This window comes from Oryzias latipes, chromosome 16 (genome assembly GCF_053564925.1).
Source record: "Oryzias latipes strain Hd-rR chromosome 16, Olatipes_Hd-rR_3.1".
Classification (NCBI taxonomy): Eukaryota; Metazoa; Chordata; class Actinopteri; order Beloniformes; family Adrianichthyidae; genus Oryzias; species Oryzias latipes.
The window spans coordinates 20,480,263-20,504,924 of record NC_136252.1 but is presented as its reverse complement, the minus strand read 5'-3'; the positions used below and the strand labels follow the sequence as shown (position 1 = coordinate 20,504,924).

The 24,662-nt window shown below is 37.0% G+C and overlaps 1 protein-coding gene across 3 annotated transcripts in view; it reads right to left on the bottom strand.

Moving 5' to 3' along the window:
* galnt1 (UDP-N-acetyl-alpha-D-galactosamine:polypeptide N-acetylgalactosaminyltransferase 1) overlaps positions 1-19,755 on the bottom strand; it is a 42,064-nt gene extending 22,309 nt beyond the window's left edge. The window contains exons 1-2 of one of the 3 annotated variants that reach the window (XM_078932616.1): positions 19,237-19,755; positions 5,546-5,653 (exon numbers count right to left, since the gene is read on the bottom strand). The gene's annotated coding sequence lies outside the window, so the exon portion shown is untranslated. Of the gene's footprint in view, positions 1-5,545; positions 5,654-18,181; positions 18,204-19,236 lie in introns of those variants that run through there. The other 2 variants (XM_023964017.2, XM_078932617.1) reach the window with 2 other exon arrangements.
* Between the last annotated feature and the right edge of the window lie 4,907 nt (positions 19,756-24,662).

Genomic DNA, 24,662 nt, shown 5'->3' with positions numbered 1-24,662 from the left:
AATGAAAGAGTGGTTTGCAAGTGTTGACCACAGACAACTTCTCTGTCCTAATGTTTTCTGGCTGATGTTTAAGTGACTTATGAATGCAGACAGACAGTGTCTACAACCCCCACAAGTGGCCCAGGCAGTGCAACTCATCCAGGACGGCACATCAATGTGAGCTGTGGCAAGAAGGTTTGCTGTACCTGTCAGCATAGTTACTAGAGCATGGAGGCACTACCTCGAGACAGGCCAGTACATCAGGAGATGTGTTTTACCTTTGAGCAAGGAAAAACAGGAGGAGCACTGCCAGAGTCCTGCAAAATGACCTCCAGCAGGCCATAAATGTGCATGTGTCTGCTCAAACTATAGAAACAGACTCCATGAGGGTGGTATGAGGGTCCGACATCCACAGGTAGGAGTTGTGCTTACATCCCAACACCATGCAAGACGTTTGTCATTTGCTAAAAAAAACTCCAAGATTGGCAAATTCGCCACTGGTGCTCTGTGCTTTTCACAGATCCATCCTCCAACACTAGGTTGCACCATAGACTCCCCAAGAGTTGGCGAATGCTTTGGTCCAGTGAGGTAGCAGATCACCCAGGAGACCATCCGCCGCCTCATCAGAAGCATACCCAGGTGTTGCAGGGAAGTCATACACAAACGTGGAGACAACACCCACTAGTGAGCCTCATTTTGGACGTGTTTCACAGACATTACATTGAAGTTGGATCACCATGTAGTGCGTTTTTCCACTTCAATTTAGAGTATGATTCCACATCCAGACCTTCATAGGCTAATATATTTAATTTCCATTAATAGTTTCTGTCTGGTTGTGTTGTAAGCACATGTAACTAGTTAAGAACAAAGCATTTAAAAAGAGTATTTCATTAGTTCAGGTATAAGATGCGTATATGTAGCTTTTCCTTTACTTTTCTTTGAGCAGAGTATAAAACTCTTGTAGTAAAAGATTACAGTAATAACCATTTCACATTAACATTTTGATTTTAGCCAAAACATTAACAAAAGACCAAAAATGCCTGGAAGGGCCAACTTACCTAGAGACTACAAAGATTTAAATAAAACAATGACACCAAACGATCAATAGACCATCGACAAAGAAGAGTAAAATTGTAATCAAAATCCAGTGCATCTTAAAACAAGAAATTATGATTGGAAAATCCATAAACCTTTCTTTGCAGTTATAAATTTTGAAAGGAGAAATGCCTGATTAGCAATTGACCTACTGTCCTGCAAAGATACGAAAAGCCATTTATCTTTAAATGCTTCAAACAAACCCTTCTATAATGAATAATGAAAAAATACTTCAAATATTTAACATACAGTGTCTATATGTCACAGTTTTATGCATTCATAATAGTCTCATGGCATTACCTGTATTAATTTGGAAAAGCTAATAATAGTTTTCTTATTAATTGTTTGTTTGCTTAAGCAGGATCTCTGAAAAACAAGGATGTAGAACGACAATGCAATCTCACTTGTCAGTCACTAAACAAAAACAGCAATATTTAATCTGACAATGTAAACTGATAATAGGAAAGTATATTAAAAAACAAGTACAGTTGTCTCTTTGTGTTGCCAAATAAAGTCATCTGTTTATGCAAACACAAGAACTAATTTTCTAAAGTTTATAATCTTTTTTTACTTTGACCAAAATACCCAATGCTTTTCTCATTTTATATTAAATTAGTACATACTCCCATACCAAGCAAGCTTCTTTATAAAACACTGCAAAAGAGATTAAAGAAAATGAATGTAAATTATGCCACTAATAGTAATAAATAGGGCTGCACAATATACCGCAAATTTATCGTTATCGCAATATCAAGCTGTGCAATATGCATATCGCAAAAGACAGCAAATTTGCAGTAAATGGTTACCTTAGATGTGGCCAAACAATCTTATGGCAGCTTGAAGTGTTTAATGGATTGAAAGAATCCCTTTCTGCATTTGACCAATCAGATGGACCCCTTCACGTTGTTAACTAATCGGATGGCGCCCTATTATGTTGTATGTTCGCCTCCTATGTCAACAAGGGTCATTTGTAGTATAATTTTTAAGCTGTTGTAATGGAATGGGAATAATATTTTTGGTTGTTTTGCTAATTGTTTATATACTGCAAATTATATCGTTATCGCAATATTAATTACTAATATCCCATATAGCGAGTTTTCTTCATATCGTGCAGCCCTAGTAATAAACAACAAGAGAGTAAGGTTTTATAAATGTTGATTAAGTATATGACTAAGCTCTAATGCGAAACAAAACAGAAGTTTTTTTATATTTGTTTTTGTTTTAACTAAACAGTTTTGGAAATTAGTCTACTTGCAATTTTTTCCCCAAAATATTGTGATTTCTGTCATTTCTGTGCTCAGGGCAGAAAATATTTGATGTATTTTAGCCTCCTTACTTATTGATTAATTACCTAAAGTAGTGAATTTACAGTAAACAGTAAAATTTTCAGGTAATCTATGGAGTCACATTTATAATAACTGAACTTACCCCTATAGCTAAGACAACAGCAACTTCTGCCAAATTTGTTTCAGATTCAGTGCTGACAGACTTTTTTTTAATTTTCAACAATCTTCAAAATGACCAAAGATTTTTTCTGTAAAAACTTTTTTTACAAATATTTTTTATTTCATTTGGATTCCCACTTATGGGGACTGTTGTCATTCTGTAGCACATTGTAGAAAATGCTCCCTCTTTTTGTTTTTTCTACAGGCATGATTTTCTAGAAGAGCATCAAGAAAAATTGCCTTTGTTTGGAAGTAAAATGTTGTAGATTTTGTGCATTCTTTTATTAATGGATACATTTTTTGACGTCCATATTTAATAACACCACATCTCTTTCTTTCTTACTGGTAGGTTAACTGATCTCTTATCTGCTGATGGTACGTCTTTTTTAATGTCGTCTGCAATGACAGATGTATTCAAGATGTTTTCACACACAGTGTTTTGCTCTCTGCCTGTTTAACAGATCTTCACCAGTAACTTTTCTCTAAAACAGTTCTTTAGTGCATGCTTTAATAAAAATGATCTGATATGTTTACACCAAAGGGTAAAACGTTGTCAAATTCAGAATAGAATCCCAATAGCAGTGCTCTAACCCTGTTCTGATCACACAAGTAGGACAAGGCAGTGGTCATGGACTAAAGGTACACCATTTACCCATAAGCCCTTCTCTGTCCTGTATGATCTTGCTTTACACTGATTTATAGTGTTTACATTTCCTGCCTTTGCGGGCTGTGCCGTACTTTTTCAAACCCTTGAGGCTGTGGTTCCATTCGTGTTGACTTGGGCAGCATTACAACGTGATCAGACTCCAAGACACAGCTGGTCCAGAGAATAACATCACAAACAAGTCTGTTGTTTATTGTCTAAAGAACAGTACTATGGCTATTTTCCCTCCAAAACATAAACATAACAAAGCTTCCAGAAGTTTTCTTTGGCTCTCTTTCTCATTAACCCTTTAACCCAGAAGCTTTAGCTCCAGTGTTGACATTCTTTCGACTACTGTGACTCTTGAACCATTTACGGAATTAACGTAATTCCAGCTGAATCAGTGGCAGGGAAAAGCAACCTTGTGCTGATTCCCAACACTTTACAGCAGTAAAGCGTTTACGCAATCAATGATATTGTCACGGCTAAAAGCAGGGTTGGGGCCAATACGCAACACTTTATGTTAGTAATGTGTTGTATATTGATACAAAGCCAACATGCAAAGCCATTTTTCTCCACTTCAGACTCAGCCATAAAGAGGGACTTCTTAATGGACCTACAAATACCCTACATGCTCACTCAGCATAAGCAACATCCAACCAAATAATTTAGCAGCAGTGATAATATATATATATATATATATATATATATATATATATATATATATATATATATATATATATATATATATATATATATATATATATATATATATATATATATATATATATATATATATATATATATATATATATATATATATATATATATCAACAAGTTAAAACATACAGTATATTCCTTTATGAAAATACCTTTATTGTTCAGAATTCCTTTAAATGTTTACGGACCAATGCAGAAAAGCCCTGAGCAATACAATGCTAATCTTTTAATACATTTTTTTTAAACTGCAATTAACAAGCAAAATATATGGACTACTAAACAACATTGAAGGAAGAAATAATAATGTTGCCTCATTTACCCTGAAACTAGCTAATCATACCAAAACAAAGTAGATGTGCCCTGTTGTTGTTGCTGCTGAGCATCCTCCATCAAAAGCAGTGCTGATGATGTCTCGTAAATTTCATGGAAGTTAGTTATTTGTCAGTGTACAATTTTTTTCCTGCATTAATATTTGATAACATTTCTCATATCAACTTACACTAAAATAAGAGGTGTAAAATCAATGTGCAGCGTGTTACTTTTTATTTTTCTGTGAAGTCGAAGGCTCTGCTTCGGTTTCCACACTGGCTCCTTCCTCCCCAAAGAAATTTTCTAAATATGTTTTATTGTTTGGCTTTTGTTTGCTTTTTAGCTCTGGGCTACTAACTTAGCAGACTCGCAGCTTTAAGTCACAAGACCAAGACGGATGTGGTGAATAGAATCTGGGAGTTCTTTTCAAAATAAAACTTCCTTCAGGATCAAAACATTTTAAAAAACTGAAATAATCTGTTATCATATTTATTAGGTTTTTTTGTCTGTGGCCCAGTACCAAGTGACCCACGGAAAGGTCCCGGTCCAAGGCCCGGGGAACACTGTTTTATAGGACACAGAAGCTCTAACAGTGTGTTTGAAAAAATCTAGCTGCAACACAGCAGTTGCAGTTGTAGTCAGTCTCTTCTCTAGCCTCCGATGCCAAATCATTTCATTGGTTAGTTGAGTCTTTAACATTGGTAATTGGTCGACCAAAGGAAGTGGAGAAGGGGTTTAGCAAATATATGGAGTTGGTAGGCCCTGCCCTGATGAGCGTCTGACAGTTTGCATTTCAATTTGAATTTTGACACAAAGTGCGACGCTATGCAAATGAAAATGCATTATACCAGGGGGCCGCTGTTTTGCAATTTCAATTGAATTTTGACACAAAAACAGCAAGACATTTTACAATTCAATAGATTTTCAGTTACTTTAAAATGAATTTAAAACAAACCATGTGTTCAAATGTCATTTTTTAATATTGTATAATAAATTGCAAAACACTTTTTCAAAATACAAGGTCAACTTGCATATTGAACTGCAAATTGCAAAATGCATTGTCGTCATTAACATCAAAAACCCATGACAATTTAAAATGCAATTGATTTTGTTTTTATTTTATATTTTATTTTTCATATTCCAAGCCAGACTTGCATATTGAATTGTCAATAGAAAAGTTCATTTTTAAATTGTATGATCAAATTGCAAATTAAATTGTCAATTGAGAATTGCATATTACTTTAAATTAGGACTAAAAAAACTTCCATAATCTACAATTAATAAACAAATGATCACTGTGATCAGTGTCTTTGCACTGGTTTACTCAATGGGCTGCAATAAATGGTATTCCTACCTTTGAGGTGAATGACGGGGTCTCTGGATAGATGTGTAGGATCCTCCACCAGCAGGGGGGCGGGGCCTCAGAGATCCCACTTCTTGTGCTCGTCACTTACACATGCTTCTTGAAGAGACAAGACAGATCAAAAATAAGTTTATTACAACAAAATGCTTCCCAGAGTTTTTTTTTTTTTTAACTTTGTTCAATTGTAGAATGGAGCTACTGGAAGTACGGATAAACTCTGATGCAAAGCTGTACTTTAAACAACCTCATAAAACACCCTTCCTCCCAGTGCAAGCACAAAAATGGCTTATTTACAACTAAAATACAAACTAAATCTATGATCATTTAAGCAAAAATGTTTCATTTCACACACAAGTGGAGATAGTGGATCATTTTAGAAATTGTTCACTAAGCTCCCTCATCTTTCTGAACTGTGTTGTAACTGTATAATCTTCGCTTCTTCCACACCCATCCACAGGTCAGACCTAACCAAAGGCATTGTGCCAGCTTTAAATCAGGATAAAAATGACTCAAAACAAGGACTATGGGATCTAAGCTATGCAAAAATAGGGATGGACAACGGACAAATTCCCACAACTGCTCACTTCACTTGATTAATCTGCTATATTTGAAAAATCCACAGAGATGAGATAAGACTAAAAAAAAAAAGACTCAGAGCAGGCTTATGTGCATTTGTCTGTGTGGGTTTGCAGTTCGGCCCTTGGCCTACTTTAAAGCCAAGTCATCATCCTGGGACACCATTTTTCCAGTCTGTGTGTAGTATATGAATGTAGAAGGTTTGTATTAATAGATCTGCATTAATGACAATGATGACACTGCAATGCGGTGCAGGTATGCATCAGTTTGACAGAGATACAGCCACATTAAAGGCATCAGTCTGCTTTACCCCTGGGTAAGTCATCAATTATTACCTCTATCCTAAAATATTTTGACACTCTGATCTTCTCAACAGAAATCATCAGAAAATTTGAGATGAATGGAATCCCATCTGCAAATTCAATACGAGACAAGCGAGGGCTTTAATGAACACTTTTCTATAAATACTCACCCGGTTCTCATAACAGTCAGAAAATGAATTTACAAAAGCATACTGCAGTGCAGATGGCATATCTGCAGCACAAACCTCTTCCTCTCCACTCTCTGCTGTCAACCTACAAGTGTTACTCCGTTACCTCAAACATCGCCATTCAAAATGCAAGAAAGGTACATAGAACTAAAGATAATGACAGAGGAAGCTGTTCGTGCAGGTTTGCTAGCATTGTACCCGACTACTATCAGGCATCTAAGCTTTTTTTAAGTTTTAAAAAACAAATCCTTCCCCATGTGTATTTAGGCCTCAAAACCACATTGCAGCAAAGTTTGGGTTTGGTTGTGTTTTAATAAAAAGACAAAAACTGCTGCATTACGACGTAAGTGCCCAAGCAAACTAAAAAATATTCATTTTTAATGCAATAATTCATGTCTGGGGCTTTGGATAAGCAGCTAAAATAAAACATGATTGCAAGGGTGATATTTTTAAATACATTTTTATTTTTCTATCATCTAAGTCCGAATTAAAAATAAACTCCCTAAAACAAGCTTAGTTATTTTTCTTCTATACCAAAACAATGTTTTAAATCAATTTGATTGATAATTGTATGTTTTTGTGCTCAAACATAATCAAGAATAGACTAGTTAAGTTTTTAAATGCTTATTTGTATTCCTTAAATCTACTAGTCCCCCTATAAGACTTTCTTCAACCTGTATTATATTATAATATTAAGGATTTTTTAATGAATTAGGTGATAAAGTGTTTAGTTTCTAAAGCAATCATTTTCTATCTCTTTAATTCATTCACTTTACTGTCATTTCTTCCTTCAGGCTATGACCAGCTGTGCACCAATGCAGGAAATGCATCATGGTAGCCAAATGGCAGGGCTCTGATCAACCCACCCCAGTCTTGCCTCAGTCCCTGTCTCAACATAACACTCCCCGTTATTAGTCAGTTATGTTTGAACAGTCTCTTCTCCCAAAAAGGCATGTTTCCATTTAGCATGCGTCGACGTAGTTCCTGTCGTAAATTCAGAACACCAGTGACTGAGGCGCTTTATGAGTAAAAAAGCGAGGAGGGGCTTGCCAGCAGACAAATGAAGAGGTTTCAGCAGCTCTCTTTCCACATGGAGAAATGTTAAGCTAAGATTTAAACATATATGGCCTGACTTAACCTATCCCAAGATCAAAGTGTAAGTCAAAGTGACTGAAAAACACAGGGGGGCTTTGAAATAACCTTTGTTCTGGATTATTTAACTGGTGGAGTGGGCAGAAATAAATCTCCCAGTTAAAACAGACTTTCACATATCTCCAAGCTCGGTGTGAAAACTGTGTGACAAACCAGCCATGTCTAAGCACTAAACCAAACAGTTCCACTCCTTTTTCTAAATACTGCAGGGGAAAAAGCAAAGAGAAGAAGACACTCAGACAAAAGACAGGTGACTTCTTTTTTTATAGGCTTTTAGACTTTGCTGTTTGATAGCTTGTGTTTGCATGCAAGTGTGCTTCCCAGTGAGCATTACTGTATGTTTCACGCAGCTCCATTTACAGCGTATGTTGAAACAGAGGGAGACCAAAGATGACATCTTTGGAATTAACAACTAACAGTGCTGTGCCAAGCCTGGGCAAACAGCACCTCCTCTCCTCCTCCTCCTCTTCCTCCTCCTTCCACTCATCTCTCCAACCTATTGCCCTGTCAAACCCCTCATGTCACAGATAGTGGGGGACAGGAAGGCTCTGCAGGGCGTGAAGCCCTCTATAGCAGTTCATACATGCACCAAACACCAAAGCCCCACAAGATAGAAGCTGGAGGAAAGTAAACAACACATGACAGCAACACTGCTACAGGCAACTGAAGTCATTGCTCAATGTTTCTGACAGCTTTCCAGGGGAAGCCCAAGGAGGAAAAACAGGAATTCCAGGAATAGAGTATGGAAAAGATAGGTAGGAAAGAGGTGTTTTCTACTTCCATTGACACTCCACAGTTTGGGTCATACAACAACTCCAACGCCAGCCTGTTTGATTTTACACAATTGTCAAATTTGCTTTTCCCTTATTTGACAGGATAGATAGATGCATCAGCTAACAGAGGTAAGGAAGGAAGATGAAATAGGGGGAACAAAGAAATGGGTAGAATGGGGAGATGAAAGGAAAGAAAAACAGAAAGACAGTCAGCTTCCTGTTTATAGAGAACACAGAAGGCAGGAAACAGGACAGCAGGACAGTAGATCACAGCACTGATGGTAACAATGTTAACCAAATGACATACAGTCATTTCACGCAATCACACATTCAGCATGTTTGACACATGTAACAGTTTGGCTATTCTTGGCTTTTGGCAACATGCTACTTTGCAGATAAATAAACAAAGCTTAAGGATTTCTGATAAAGTTTCTGATTTCTGTACTACCAGTAAATAAATTTGAAAGTAATAAAACTCTCATTTTTGGGAAAAGCATCCAACACAAAAACTCTGAAAGTTTGTCTTGAATGTATTTTCTTCTACACTTAAAAAATCCTTGTGGAAAGAAAAACAAAACCAAAAACCTTTTCTGCTGATGACAAATACATTTTTTGTCTAAGTGTTTTGCATTGTATTCATTGTCTAGGCTATGTTACCACACAATATGCTTAGCAAATGTCCAAAACCATAAAAGTAAAGATAGGAAAACCCTACGCACACTTGCAGAGATATGCTTGTACTACTGTTTAAATTTTTGACTAAAATAGCAGCAAAAGCAAATGAACAAGATGAACTGGAAAAGAGGATCTCCTTGTACTCCAGCGGAAAGCATAGCTGCAGAGATCACTGGAAATGTCATGGCACTCAGTTTACACCCACAGAGTGAAAAAAAGCCAAAAACCCAGGATTGCTTGACTGCTGCAAAAACACAGAAAACATGTCAGAGATATTGAGGAGCAGTTAAGAAAAGACTGCTTCAATAGATAAAATAAGAAGTTAGGGTTACCTTTTGTAAAAATAACAGCAAAAATTTGCGTTCAAAATTTAAAAAACCTATAAAGGAAAGTCTGTAATAGACAGGGAAAAGAAGGAAAGGGTATAGAAATACATAAACTGGAAGCAGTTTCTGTGCTTGTTTCTGTTTGAGTGGGAAAAAAATGGGGGCCTTCAACAGGTTTTTAAGGATAGAAAGCCCGTCCCTGCCTGCCCGATTAACAGAAAAATGTTGGGTGTGGTGTTTATTAATGCCGATTTTCTGTTATTGAACACTGTTAAAATATGCTATGATTGCATGTTGAAATAAACTACCAGGAGTTAATCAGGCAGGCAATAAGTACCAAACTGACATCACTTAGTCAGTTTGGTACTTAAAAAAAAAGTAGATTGATGATCTCATATTCCTAATCTCTTATTAAATTTTACTTAGTTGTTGTTCTTTTTAAAAGGCCTATACCATGCAAAATCAACTTTTTAAGCTTTTAAGTGTATCATAATGTTCATTCCTCACTATATACAACACCAAAGCGGTATTTTGATCAATTCACACATTTCTGAGTATTCCTTTAAAAACCTGCTCTCTGAGCACCAGCCCCTCCCAATCCGCGAAAAGGAGCGGGTCCTCACGAGCTGATGCAGACAAGTGATAACAGCCCCTTCCGGGAAGAGTCTGTGCTGCCAGGACCGCCCCCAGGCTTACACACACCCACTTTCACTGTGGAGCTACATTGCCGGTCTCTAGTGACTGGGCTCCTCCAAGACCTGGCCTTAGAGGACCGGGTCTTAGAGGTCACGGGCTCAGTGAACAGTGACCTTACTGTAGATATGATTATCAGCCTAACTGAGTCTAAACAAGTCCACTGAAAAAAGTCTTCTAACAAAAAAGAAAAGAAAAAAAAACACTCAAGAGTATCAATCTGGTGGCAGATAAGAGCTAGAGATGGATGCCTGTGTCAATGTGTGCTCACACGATGTCATACTAAGGTCAAGGGGAGATAGTCACAAGCCAGTGATGCCTTGACTTGATGCAAAATACAATTTAAAAAAAGGATTGATTATCTAACATAGCCCATAGTTAGACAAGTTCAATATTTGTCAGTTCTCACAAAACCAATGATGCATCTCTGTGTTTTTAATTAAGAAAGTGGTTCAAGTTATTGCGATGATTAGATCTGGAACAAAATTGCCAATAAGCTTCTGTAAAGAAAACATGTTTACTCTGCAGTAAATATAAAATGTGTTTGTTCAAGCTTTGTGGCAACTAAATGAAAGCAAATAGAGGAATCACATTTGCTGCAATATTACTCTTCTACTGAATACTTGGGGATATTACAATGAAAACAAAAAATACAGAGTTCAAGTAATGCCTTTGAACATCAACATGGACTGAATCAGAAAAATTAGATGTTTTAAGGAATATTTTTAAGCTAGTGATTTGGACTTTTAGAAGGTTACAACTTGCACTGTTTTGGGCCATAAACATCATTTTTTATCAAAGAGAAATGAAAGAAAGCTGGAACTGGTGCGTTAGGCAAATTTTCTCCAGCATACAATCATATATTTTTGTCAACCACATCTTAAAAAAAAAAAAAAACTTAAGAGGTTGCAGGTAAAATTTTCATGCCAGTGGCAGCTATAAACACAACAGTACAGAAAAATGCAAAGCCTTCACTTCTCTAAGCCAGTATAAAACACATCTCTGCTCCTCTGTCAATCTTTGTACTTCCACTAGCTCACAGGAGTAAGAAGTATGTCACTTCCTGCTCTGAGGAATACAGGAAACAAGAGTGTGAAGTTACCATAAACCTCCCCATGAATCTCAACAAGTGTAACAACTCATCAGCACGTGGGCAGTAGCGTGAACCTAGACTTGTTTATTGAGCATAAACAACTCTCAGATTTGTGTAAAAATGTTCCCAGAATCATAAAGTAAACTGCTGTTTCATGCCTGCCGTGTTCAGCTATCGCCTCTGTCTGTAATTAAGTATCCTGTCTTTATAATTTTAACATGTTTTTTTCTTTCTCTCTTAACATTTGAATAAAAGATAAATAAATAACTAAACTGCCCCCCCCCTTGTGACTGTAATTATCAAAAGTGCAAATGGCGACATGTCATTAACTAACACAACGAATGACATTTTTTCAATATAAAAGAATTTATGTTTGCGCTACAATGCAAAATCTTGGCAAATGCTTGTGAACATCCTGCCCCTGCAAACAGACAGCAAATTCTATTCTCTGCCAAAAGGCTGGGGACTTACAGGGAGGGAGAGGGGAATGACAGTGGTTTAAATGAAGCCCAAAACTTTTTACAGGTTTTGTGTTTTAGCCTTCTCCCTTTAGAGGTTACCAAAGCAAATCACACAATTGGTTTCAGTTTAGCCGAAAATACTAGATAATGGCCTGTGTTCTTAATGGTGAACATCCAGCCCTTCCCAATGATAGGCTTTTGATTTGAATAACTTTTTTTTCAGGCTGGGTCAAAATAGAATCGTTAGAAAGACTTCTCCTGTTTCACGTCCATATAGAAATTCCCCCATTTCAAGGACACATTCTTCCCTTCAGAGACAGGAAGTAAGGATCTGTGAATATGGCATCTTATTTTAATAATTTAGTGAGTCCTTTTCCATGCATCTTTCTGGGTTTACTAATTTGTTCTCCACTCTGGCATCCCAACAAAAGTTATAATAAAGTGTGGCTTCATAATGTAGCAAAACGTGTGATGTGCAAGGTTAGCAGCATTGGCAATTTGACTTATGTGTAACACATATTGTATAATGCCAATTCATATTAAACTTTATTTATACAGCACCTGTTAGTACAGACTGTTCATATATTTGCCTCTCATGAAAGTTTACTGTAAACACATAAACTCCAGAGAATGGTCTACAAAATAAAATCAAAAAACAATAACACTTCTTCCTATTCCAAATGGTTACAGTCTGATGTGATCTACGAATAATACTATAGTAAGACGAGAAGAAGAGTTGGGGGAGAATAGTTAAGGGTCAAAGTCTGGAGCAGAGTCTTGCTCTGACTAATGAGAACATTCCACCTTTGTGCATAATGTGCTGTCAGTTAACCTAGCTAACTACAGCTCTGCAGCTCCTTTATTGAAAGTTTAAAGCTTTAACAAATAGAACAAAAGCTTTGATTGAATAATTTTAATCACTTGAACCCATTTACCTTATTTTCAAACAAAACATGGTGACTGGATATTTAAAGAAAAATAGGTACTTTGAACTGAATTTTTGCAGAAGTATGTATTCTGTTTTGGATGCAAGTGTTTGAAGCTTTTAGGCAACTTTCATCAACTAAAAGCACAGTTATTTAGGTGATACATGGGAGAAACAGTCTGCTGAGTTTATGATGCAGTAACTTTTGCCAGAAACAACCAGAGCTTTCGAAAGAGCAGCCTTCTAGACAGAACTCGGTGTAGCTTTCTGTTTATACAACACCCACCCACCTTTAAATGGATGAAGCTAAAAAGACTTGTGATAAATATGCTAAAATAAAATAAAAAGTTTCCCATCTTGTGGACTGAAAGACCAATAAAGAACTAGAAAAACAGCATGAAGCTCCATTAATGAGGCCACTGGTGTCCTAATTACCAAGTCTGTAGAGAAATGAGACATTTGGGTTCCTATTTGGATTGTTTTGATGACATTTCCAAAAGGTGGAACAACAGTTAACATAGTCCTAAAAGTTATAACTAGAAGCTGTGCTTCATAAACGTAATTTTTTTAATAAAATATTAGTTACTTTCCTGAGCTCTTTTCCAAACCGTAAGTAAGACGACCCGGTCTCTGAGGCACGGAGTCCTTGTGGATGCTGCCCATTTCAAGACATCAACCTAGAGCCGGTCAACATCCAAACTTTTGCAAAGATGGATGTGCATCGCTTGTCCACATCATCTCGAGAGAACCTGCTCGTTTTTGTGGATTGGAAGGGGCTAGTGCTCAGAGCACCAGTTTTTAGAGGAATACTCTAAAAACTCTGTGAACGGATCAAAATACTGCTTTGTGGTTTCTTTTCATGAGGAATGGACATTATAATCCACTTAAAAGCTCAAAACATGATTTTGCATGGTATAGGCCCTTTAAGAACAGTACGATCTAAGCCCTTTAAAGTGTCTGTAGACATTTTATAAAAGCATCAAACTATAATGAAATAAAGCTCTATATGACATTTTTGGCCACTTTCCAATGTTTTCCCACTTATCAATGAAATTGTTGTTGTTGTTTTTTTAAAGTTAATGTTTTTGATCATCCCATGTCTACAAGAAAACAAGAGTGAGCAGTAGGTGAATAACCCTTTTCAACCTTAAACTAGCTTTAAATCAATGCATGTGAATCATTTATGCAAAAAGAGCAAATACAATAATGTCATAAATAATAAAACAGACCAATTGTGTAGGGATTGCAAATGGCTGCTGTGTAAAATTTAAATATAATATATAGTGTGCTCTGTTGAGGAATAACTTATTAGATGCATGGATAGAAGGATCTGCTAAAAGGCATTTCAAGCACCATTACCACTATTTTGCTGTGGAAAATCTCTGCTTTTACCCTTTCAGGCTGCCATAAATAGATGTCCTAAGGAAGTGTCCTCAGACTGAGATGGATTTATTGCAACCATTCTTGAACAACCTGCAACTTGTCCTTTAAGCCGCAGTATCACATTTTCCACTCCAGGCCACTTTAAACTGAACGCTTGTTTGACATACAATAACACTTTTTGTCGCAAGCATTTTGGTAAACAGCTTTTATTTACATATGTATTATTTTATTTTGAAATTGTGTACTGAGCTTAAGTATTTTGTAAAAGTTCCTTTTGAGTAAAAGTTGATCAAACCAAAGATATTGATATATTTTAATGTTGCACTCATAAATTATAGTTACAGCCCACAGTATTTTTTTTAAATGATAGCAAATAAAGTAAAAATAATACATTCACTTAAACTTGACTAAGTCTTTTTTGATCCAAAGCAGCCCTTTAGCTGCTACTTTGCAGATGTTTAGTGTAAATCATTTGAACTGTAACTGAATCTAACCATGAAATATGACCAGAATGTTCTTTTGTTTTATGAACTCATAATGCCATCTCTGTTTAAGAACATGGGGACACGCTTAAAAAAAAAATAAAGTTGTAAACAAAAATAGACCATAATTTCCCCTTACAGAAGAGAGTGAATGCAGAAAACAAGAGACTGCAGCTATGAGTTGAAATAAACCTCTTCTGAATAGTGTCCTAAATCCCATTTCCTTATCATTAAGCCAGCAGAAATACTGTGTCCATCCAGCTGAGACATACAGAGTGTGACAGTCTGTGAATCATCCGCAGAGCTTTATGCGGTTCAAACATACTGTGCCATACCGTAGCTTAGGTTTTACAGCTCTTTTTGCTTCCTCAGCTGCAATTCTTACAAGAGCGTTCTTTTTTTGTGTTTTTTTAATGAAGAATTGGGTACAAAGAACAAGACAGAAACACGATAGGTCACTGAATGTCAACGAGCTAAGATCACCCTGTTCTAATGCGGTTCATTAAAGTTTGATTTTACAACAGTTAACGTTTACAAGAAATACATTTATATACGATTATATATGCACACACACACTCAGATGTATGTGGCCTTTAGTTGATTCCGGTCTGAGAGTATGAAGTAGTGATCTGGCAGGAATTCCTGGTGGCTCTGGCTGACCCACTTCAATGCAACTCTATCCCTAATGTTGCCCATTGGAGAGCAAAAGGACACGCACACACACACAAGCATGGACGGATTCACATGTACAACTCAAAAGTGCCTGCCCAACCAATCCCACAGGAATAAAAACTAGGCTCTTCTTGAGCCTTTTTCTCTGAAGTCACCGTTATCTGACCTAGCTAAATTACCCATCAGCCTCCACCAAAACTTGCTGTAAGCTACACAGTAAATCTTGACAACCTATTCAAGTAAAGCAGAAAATATAATGTGAGAAAAATACTTGGTAAAAGCTCACTGGACAGAACCTTTTTTTGCTCTTTATATACTTGAGTTAGTCTTTGTTACCCTTTGTACATATTTTGCTCTCAAGCTGTCAGGACTTTCAAGTGCAATTGGCTGACATTTCTTCAGTCTTTCTGGAAAAACTGTTGGCTTTTTCACTCCTCAGGGGACTATTCTAACTTTCATTTTTCTGTAAACAAAACTAGCTGGTCTCAAGAGTTAGACATCTTTTTCTGCTTTAAATACACACAGGTTAGAGTTGAGCTGCTAAGCATTCTTCTTGTTATTTGGGGAGAAAAAAGGTTTGGCCTAGGCCTGCACAATATACCGCAAATTTATCGTTATCGCAAGATCAAGCTGTGCAATATGCGTATCGCAAAACACAGCAAAAAATGCAATAAATGGTTACCTTAAATGTGCTAAAAAAATCTTGTGGCAGCTTAAATTATTTAAAGAATCAAATAAATCCCTTTATGCATTTGACCAATCGGATAGAGCCTTTAGCGTTGTTGACCAATCAGATGGAGCCCTTTTATGTTAGATGTTCCCTCATATGTCAACGAGGGTCATTTGGAGTACAATTCTTAAACTGTTGCAATAAAATGGGAGTGATGTTTTTGGTTGTTTCGCTATTTGTTTATATACCGCAAATTATATCGTTATCCCAATATTAATCCCTCATATCGCATATCGCAAGTTTTCCTCATTTCGCGCAGCCCTAGTTTGGCCTGAAAACTGAATCTTCAGATATTTACTGTCCTGATAACAACTTACGATTAAAATTTTTCTTTTTTTTAACATAAATTCTAACATACAAATAAATTGACTGCCTTATATAAAATGTACTGCAGCAAAATTACCAACAATCATGGCAAACACAAATAAATGAAATTGATATCCTACTCTCTCATCAGCCCTTGATACAGTCTAGCTTTGTTCTTTTCAACAAGACATCTTCATCTTAAGAGTTAATACTAAGATGTGGTTCATGTGGTCATCACATGTAGTTTCAAGAAAGATTTTTTTAAAGAAATATACTGGAATTAGTTAAGAAAAATGAAAACATCATGACTTTAAAAACAGAAAATGGAAAAAAGGTTGAAGCATCAGTTGCCTGTCAAATAGACTTCTTATTTCCACAGCAGACTGATAAGCAGCTGCATGTTTTGACAGGTGGAATAGCAGACATTTATCACGGCTAATTGCTTCCACAGTGACCCTCAACAATGAAAAAACAAAATTTGTGATGAGTTTTTTAGGTAAAAGAACAAAATGTGTTGTGAAAAGGTGTCTTGGGATTAAACAATGATAATGAACAATGGAAAGAGACAGCCAGACAAGCAGTAGTCATACTATTAATTTTTGGTGACCCTTCTTTTCATGGCTTAACATGTGGGATAAGTGTAAATGCACAGCACATGGCTAAATATTAATATATCTGCTTATCATCAAAGCTAAATTTGACCCCATTATACATCCTGCAGGTGAATATATTCAGTTCACTCATCAGAGATTTAGTCAACTGTGTGTTCTCACAATGACTTATTGATAACTTACAGCTGTCATCCGTGAAGATACATTGGTGGAGTCATTTGTCTTTTCACAACACGCTCCTAAACACATGTCCTATCTCTGGTTGTCATTGCAACTTTTTTTTAGGTTTTATAAAAACAAGTTAAAAAATTAGCAGTCACGCCAGATCTGATGTATGCACATATCTAGCATAGTCAAGCTTCACCAAGTCATCTAGTTTGATTACCAATGTTTGATATTATTTCATATTTAAGTGTACAGCAACAATAAAAAAGTGTAACCCTGGTTTTGCGGACAGGTTTGTTTATGATCTTCATTTATGTGACTCTTTATAAGCATGTGTGTGTGTTTGTGTTCGCGTGTGTGTTGTATCTGGACATAGCCTGGAAGCCGGAACAATGGCATTCCTGTGTTTGGAGGTCCAGGTGGCTGTGGAAACCCAATCCTAAACCAAGCCTCGCTGGCACACAAGAGTGCGGGGAACGCCGAATGCTGCCGCTGCTGCCTGCCTCCGGAGACACCAGCCAAAATAGAGCTATTGTTCCAAACCAGCTTGAAGCATTAAATTCAAGGCAATTATGTCGGATGACAAATGCAAATAAAAGTACAGACGGAGACAATATTAACAATTTTCATCTTCAACTTCTCCCCTGCTGAAAATCTGTAATCCGTGCAAAGTACATGGGAATATACTTCCAATAAAAGCTATGCATAAACGGAATTAACTTTGTCCAATGAATATTATTAAAAAACATAGATAAAACTTGATTAAATTCTTATACCTCTGAAAAAAAAAACAGTTACTTTGACTGCTTTAAACTAAGTAACTGATGGGTTTGAACACAAAACGAAGATAAATAAAGGTGTAAACGATACATTCACACATCAGCTCATCTGACCTAAACAGAACCTACACACAGTGCAGGAAGCAAAGCAACTGATTTCACGGCCTTGAAATGAGGAACATGATTCATTTCCTTTCAATGTTGGACAGTCCTGCTTTAACTTTAGTTTGAATTGCAGATGCAGGCTCTCTGCACTGAGACAACTCAGACCACAAAGAATGCAAAAGTTCAAAACCAGGAATTTTGCACACATTTTAACACCAATCCCAACTCACTTTAATGGCGGTTGCAAAGATCCAACTACCACGCAGCAACACCGTTTCCTACATTACCGTCCACGATATGTAACACGTGCTCCATCCGTTCATTCTTTTAAAGAAGATATCTGATGAATTTAAATTGCTTCCTGTCAATTACGAAGCTTCATCCCTCTGTCTGTAGCCATGACTCTTGCTGGATTAATAGGGAATCCATTTTCTTATCACTCCAGATAATTACAGTTTTGTTAATGCATGCTGACTGAGGCACAGCCATTCTCTCTTCTTATTCACTCAAGCGGTCTCTCTGACACGAACACGAAAGTCAGGACCCAAAAAGACTCTCACACCAACATAGCTCAGTCCTCCTTCCGATAGGATTCAAGTCAGTGATGAATGTTTACTCTGAATGTTCTCCTTTTAGTTAAAACTATTTCTTAAAGGTTAGGCTATTATAGAGCAGTAAATTAAGATGGAAAAACACAGAGGCTCATAATACAACCTTTAACAAAAGTGGAGAAAAAGAGGAAATGAGCCAAAGGAAGAGAGCACACATGTAGGGCTGACTAGGGATATGCTGTTTTTACATACTTCTTTGGCATGGTTTCCTAACCAAACCAAATAACTCGATAACCGTTACTCATTTGAATTCATATCATTATTCATTCATGCGAGTGAAGCCAAAAGTGGTTAAAATGCGGATGAAGTTAACCCGGAGGTAAAAGTCAAGGTTGGACGCCTACGATGAAAAAGCCATTAGTCTAAGGAAAATAAACACCAAGACTAGTTTAAAAAAGAAAAGGAGTCTACGTTTTGTTTATTCCTGTCGAATAAAATAACTAAAAAACGGGTAGTAGCACATATTCACGGCTGTGAAGTGACAGTCGGTGTATCAAAAGGCGAGTCGCATCACGTTCCCGTTGCTTGGCTGCTTCTGTCAACAAGAATCCCTGCCATAGCGCCAAGCCTGCTGCTACAACCCGTTAGACTAGAGGCGGACCAGCGGCGAACTACGAGGGTGGCAGAGGAACAACCGTGCCGTGTGTGTTCGTGTAGTTTTCTTTCCCACTCACCTGAAAGTGACGGAGTCGCCTCAAATGGTCACCGGGGCGTCAAATACCGCAGGCTAGCTGCGAAGCCGAAAACTGACGGTTCAAAGTACCACAGCTAAGTTAGCAGAGTGGCTAGCTTAACGAGCTAACGATGGGGGAAGAGCGGCTCCCTCTGTGCTGTCGAGATAAAACAGTTACCTAAAAAAAAGAGGGGGGGGGGGGGGGCAACTCGGGCTGTTTGATACGTTTAAAGCAGCTACGAAAAACAGCCCCTTTGTCACAAAAAAAGGTGTCGGCAGTTTATACATCCATTTGGAGAAGACCGAAATGTGGCTGCTGGGAGATTCGGCGGGGATACTAATGCGGTCTCTGCGGGCGGACGTGCTGTCTCTGCCTGTCTGCTTGAGACAGTGGAGCCTTGCTGCTGCTGCTGCTGCTGCGGCTGCTGATGTGCAGAGCGAGCACAGGCTGCATCTCTGCTCATCCCTCCCTCAAACAACTCAACCCGGAAGACATTCCACGGCTGACCTCATCTTCTCTCACACAGCCCAGTAATTAATAATAAATCAGGGATCCTAGAGGCACAGGAAGCAAATCTGACTTAGCGTGAGAGCAGAGGCTTTACGAGATGTTGGTGAAGGAGCTGGAGCTTTTCAACGGTCTTAAATAAGTACAGTCAAAAGCCATAAAACACAATTCCTGCCTAAAGCATCTGAGTAACTAAAAACTGTCCAATAAATCAAAGCACCACCGTCACAAACATTCAAAACTACCTCTCAATAGTCCTAGTGTTAAAAAAAATTACAAACTGCAGGGAAATTGATGTTAAACTAGTTAAAAATGCATGTCAAAGGGCTTTTTTTAAATAGGTGCTACAATCTAAAACACCTCAGCAGTGCCACAAACTGATAGCTTTCACATCTCACTGCATTTTTATAGGAATTTATGCAAGAAAAGATCCAACTAGATTACAAAGAAAACTATTTATTAGAGAACAAACAAGATAAAAACACATAGTTTGAGAATGAACGACATCTTACTTGTTGAGATAACTTAAAAATTGCTTTTTAACATTAGAATTTAAAAACTGCAAAACAGCATCAGACAAACAGGTAATTAGAAAATAAATATTTATACATTTCAGTACCTCTGAAACACGGATTGCAATTATTTAGATGTATGTCTGTATATGGTCTCTTTAAAATGGGCTTTTCCAAAATAAATGCATAAAAAATAAATGAAGTTTTTACTGAAACACGTTTACATTTTTATTCTCTTTGCAAAAATAGCAATAACAAAACTTTCATAATGACTAATGTTTAGCAAAAAGAATTATTCCAAATGAAGGCTTGCACACTGATTACAACTGCTTCCTTTTATTATTACTTTTTTTTCTGAATGAGAAATGAATATGAAACTGTACTTGTAGATGCAGATTCAGTTTTTACTTCCTTTAATTAAGGAATTTCCTTTGAAAAAAGAGTTTCTGGAAAACTATTTTTTAGATAAATCTTTTAACTGCACTTTTGAATTCAACAGTGTTTTTGTTTTTACCAATCATGATGTTTTGTGTGTTTTTTTTAAATGCCAATGCAACAAATTGCTTAAGCTTTTAAAGAAAAAAATAAATTCTTATTTCTTGATGGCCGTTTAGATCCATAATGGATCTGCTTGCGTTTTATATTGACTGAAGCTGCTTCATAAGGTGCTTTAACTGTAGTTTTATCTGCACCAAAAGAAGAGTGATGCAATTTCACAAGGGCTGATTTGTTTCTGTGCTTTTATGGAGTCTTTTCAGTTTGAATATGTACAATCAAGCCTCAGTGCACTTGGGAAGCCAGAGAGGAAATACTGTTAAAGCTAAGGAGCAATAACTTCCACAGGGTAACAAATCATGAATCCAATAAGAAGCCAGACCTGGCATACGGTGTGTTGGTTATTGCTGAGGATAAAACCCAGCGTGAAAAAAAGAGATATAAAAAGATAAAAAAAAAAGAAGCAAATTGCCTCCTCTTTTCTGCAATAAAGAAAGTAGAGCTGTTTATGGCAAATGGGGGAAACCTCTGTTACAAGAAAGCTATAAACAAGATGTCAGCATTATTGCTTACTGTTACCTTTTCTATCCAGGGACTGCTTAGACGCCTTGACTGAAGGCACAACTTTATAAAAAATTACAATCAGAACCACACACACTCTTGGGAATGCTCCCTTTTTTCTAATGCCAGGCGGTACCTTGCCCCCCCTACATTTTATTCCACTGTTACCAATCATTCACTGGGGTGGTGTATTTTGTTCTTGATTGGCAGTGCAGTCCCTGGTGCAATTTTTGTGGAAAATTTATGACTGCAAATGTATGATGTTGAAGGTATGGCACTGGCCCCCCTTTCTAAGTGTTGAACATGCAAATTGTTTGTGTCAGCATCACTGCCAAACTCCTGTTGAACTTAATGAAGTCATTTAAGGGAGCTATTTTTCATTTTTACAACTCAGCGCTGTGCGCACGCAGACAGAAAACCCTCTGCTTCGACTTGATGAGATGTGAATAAAAGTATGTTGGCGCTTCCAGGTCAGGTCTCTCTAAATGTATTCGGGAAGAATGAGTCACAACAGTGAAAAGGTAAACATGATAAACCTGACCTCTTTTAATTCTGACAAAAATGCAACATATTAGTCAAATTTATGGAAGAGTTGCTTATCTTTTTTCTAACTTCAGTTTTACCTCTCTCTGGTTAGAATTGAGAGGTTTTATATATATTTTTTTAAGTATGTGAATGTATTGGTTTGATTCAAACCAGCTTGAACAATCACGTTTAAAACATAAATTGGTTAAAAAGTAAAGTGGACAACGGAAATTATCACTCAACTGAATATATAGTGTTGCTCTGTCAAGCGAGGTACCAATACTGTCCTATTTAACACAAAGGCAAACAAGACAGAACTTTGAAATTACTGGTAGGCTGAAGAGAAAAAGACCAGCCTAGCTGAGTCACTAAAGAGAATTGCATTGCTGTGAATTTAGCAAACATGTTCCTTTTCTTTAAAATGCTATTGATTCTGCCTCTTGGAGAGCTTCTGCTCGTGTGTGAACCCCTGCAAGCATTCATTCAAATGAAAGCTCCGTAGACACAAATGATCTCAAACATGCACGGACGGTCTTTACACACATGCCAGCTCACAAAGAGAGCTATCCATTCACATTACAGACATCGACAAGCATCCAGTACCAGTCAATGGCCTGCTGACACGGATCAATATCCCCTGCTCCAGTCTGAGGCTTACATGATTACCACTGAAGCCTACCGCAGAGCAGTCCAGCATCTGGCTTTTATGCTGAAACATCCCTGCAGCGTGCATGCTTGTGTGAATTTTAAATTTGAGTCTCAAAATTTCTTTTCAAAACAGTTGTATAAGGCTTTTTGTAGCTGCTGAAGATTTCACAGTTGATCACAGAGTAAAAAAACAACACAACATCACTTATTTGTTCCTATGAAATGCTGGATTTTAAATCGTATTTAAATAGATGCGCTTGTAATGGTTGAAACAAAAGACCAAACGGTTCAATTTTCTCACAGTTCTCAGCTCAGACTCCATTATTTTAACCATAAAACATTCATTTCATATTGTAGTTGAGTTCAAGCTGGGTCTCAGGACATATTTTATTCATATAAGTAGCAGCACTGTGGGGGGAGAAATGAACACAGCATTTAGAGAAGCCTTTTTCTGAATCAGCATTTCCTATGAGAGAACATTGCCCTCAAGGAGAGCAGAATCCCAGGGATGCTTCTCCATGCAAGTCCCAATAAGCTTTACTTATGCGGCTCATAAAGTTCTTTTCAGCAGCTACAGGAGTGCTCAGTGTAGGGGAAGAGGAACCATAGTGTGTGGACTATACTGAAAGTTCCATCCCAGACAAAGACCATGACGATTCTCCCTCAATTGATTTGGCATTCAATTCCACTGTAGAAAATAAAATAATTTTGCACAGCCAAATGGCATTGTACATTACACACATATATTGTCCACGGCTGTTCCGGTAGACGAATAATGACAAAGAAGTTTATTATTTTTCTTCAATGTCTTTGTAAGTTCACAAAGGTGTCAGTTCTTCCCCCCTAACATCTATAATGTACCATACAAGTACACAAACAAGTATTACCTACTATTTTACACAAATACACCCTTCAATATGAACGCTTCAGTCTATCTCATTTTGATGAAGTAACAGTTGACATTTTATTTTTAAATCTTGTACAATAAATTTGACAGAACAGGTAATTACCCAAAAATGTAAGCGTAAAAGAAGAAATACTGCCATTCCACAAATGCCACAAGTTCATTGCAATATTTATTGTATTTCTGTTAAAGGATAATGACAGAAAAAAAAACAAAAACAAAAAAAACGTTGATTTGTTTTAATCACCTGTCACTTATAAGGGATGTAGGTCAGAATTCATGTTTTAGTCAGTATAATTTACTTCTAATATAGTTTAGAAAAAAGGGCTTAATGAGGCAACTGAGAAATATCAAAGACCTTGGGGAAAAAAGATTCTTAAAACTGTGATGCATGTAAATTAATAACTTTTATTTATGGAAACCTTTGTTTATTTCTGAGAATCCAATTGTGAAAAAAAGCCCTGTTGTAATTGCTGCAAACCTTTCTAACAATAAAAAGATCAACAAGAAAAGAATATCCTGAAGATGATTAAGAAAAATAAAAACAAGAGCATTGTTATATTGCAGTCAATCACCATTTTGTATCATTAAAGGTCAATAAGGCAGATTTTCCTGGACAAAAGGGATGTTTAGGATTTTTCCATCCATCCATCCATCCATCCATCCATCCATCCATCCATCCATCCATCCATCCATCCATCCATCCATCCATCCATCCATCCATCCATCCATCCATCCATTTTCTCCTTTTCTCCTGCTCATTTGGGACCAGGTCAGCTCCTCTAGGGGAAGCCCGAGAAAAAAAGAAATCTTTTCCATTAATTGGAATAAGTCTGTTTTATTACCACTCAACAGGAATATGGAACAAAGACTCACAATTCCAGTTAAAACAGGAAATATCAAATATCTGGGTATCTACTTTTCCCCCAAACTATCAGAACTGGTGCAGCTAAACCACACCCCATTACTGAAAAGCATACAGGACGATCTAACACGCTGGACCAACCTGCCTCTGTCCCTTATGGGCAAGGTAGCCACGGTTAAAATGAAAATCTTACCCAAAGTTAATTATCTCTTCTCAATGATTCCCACACAACCGCCATTAAAATGGTTCAAAACATTAGACTCATCCATATCAAGCTTTCTATGGAACAACAAACCTGCAAGAATTAGTCTAAAAACTTTAAAATCTGCAAAAAGCTGTGGAGGATTAGAACTACCTAATTTCCACAAATACTTTCTTGCAAATAGATTACAATATATCTTAAAATGGT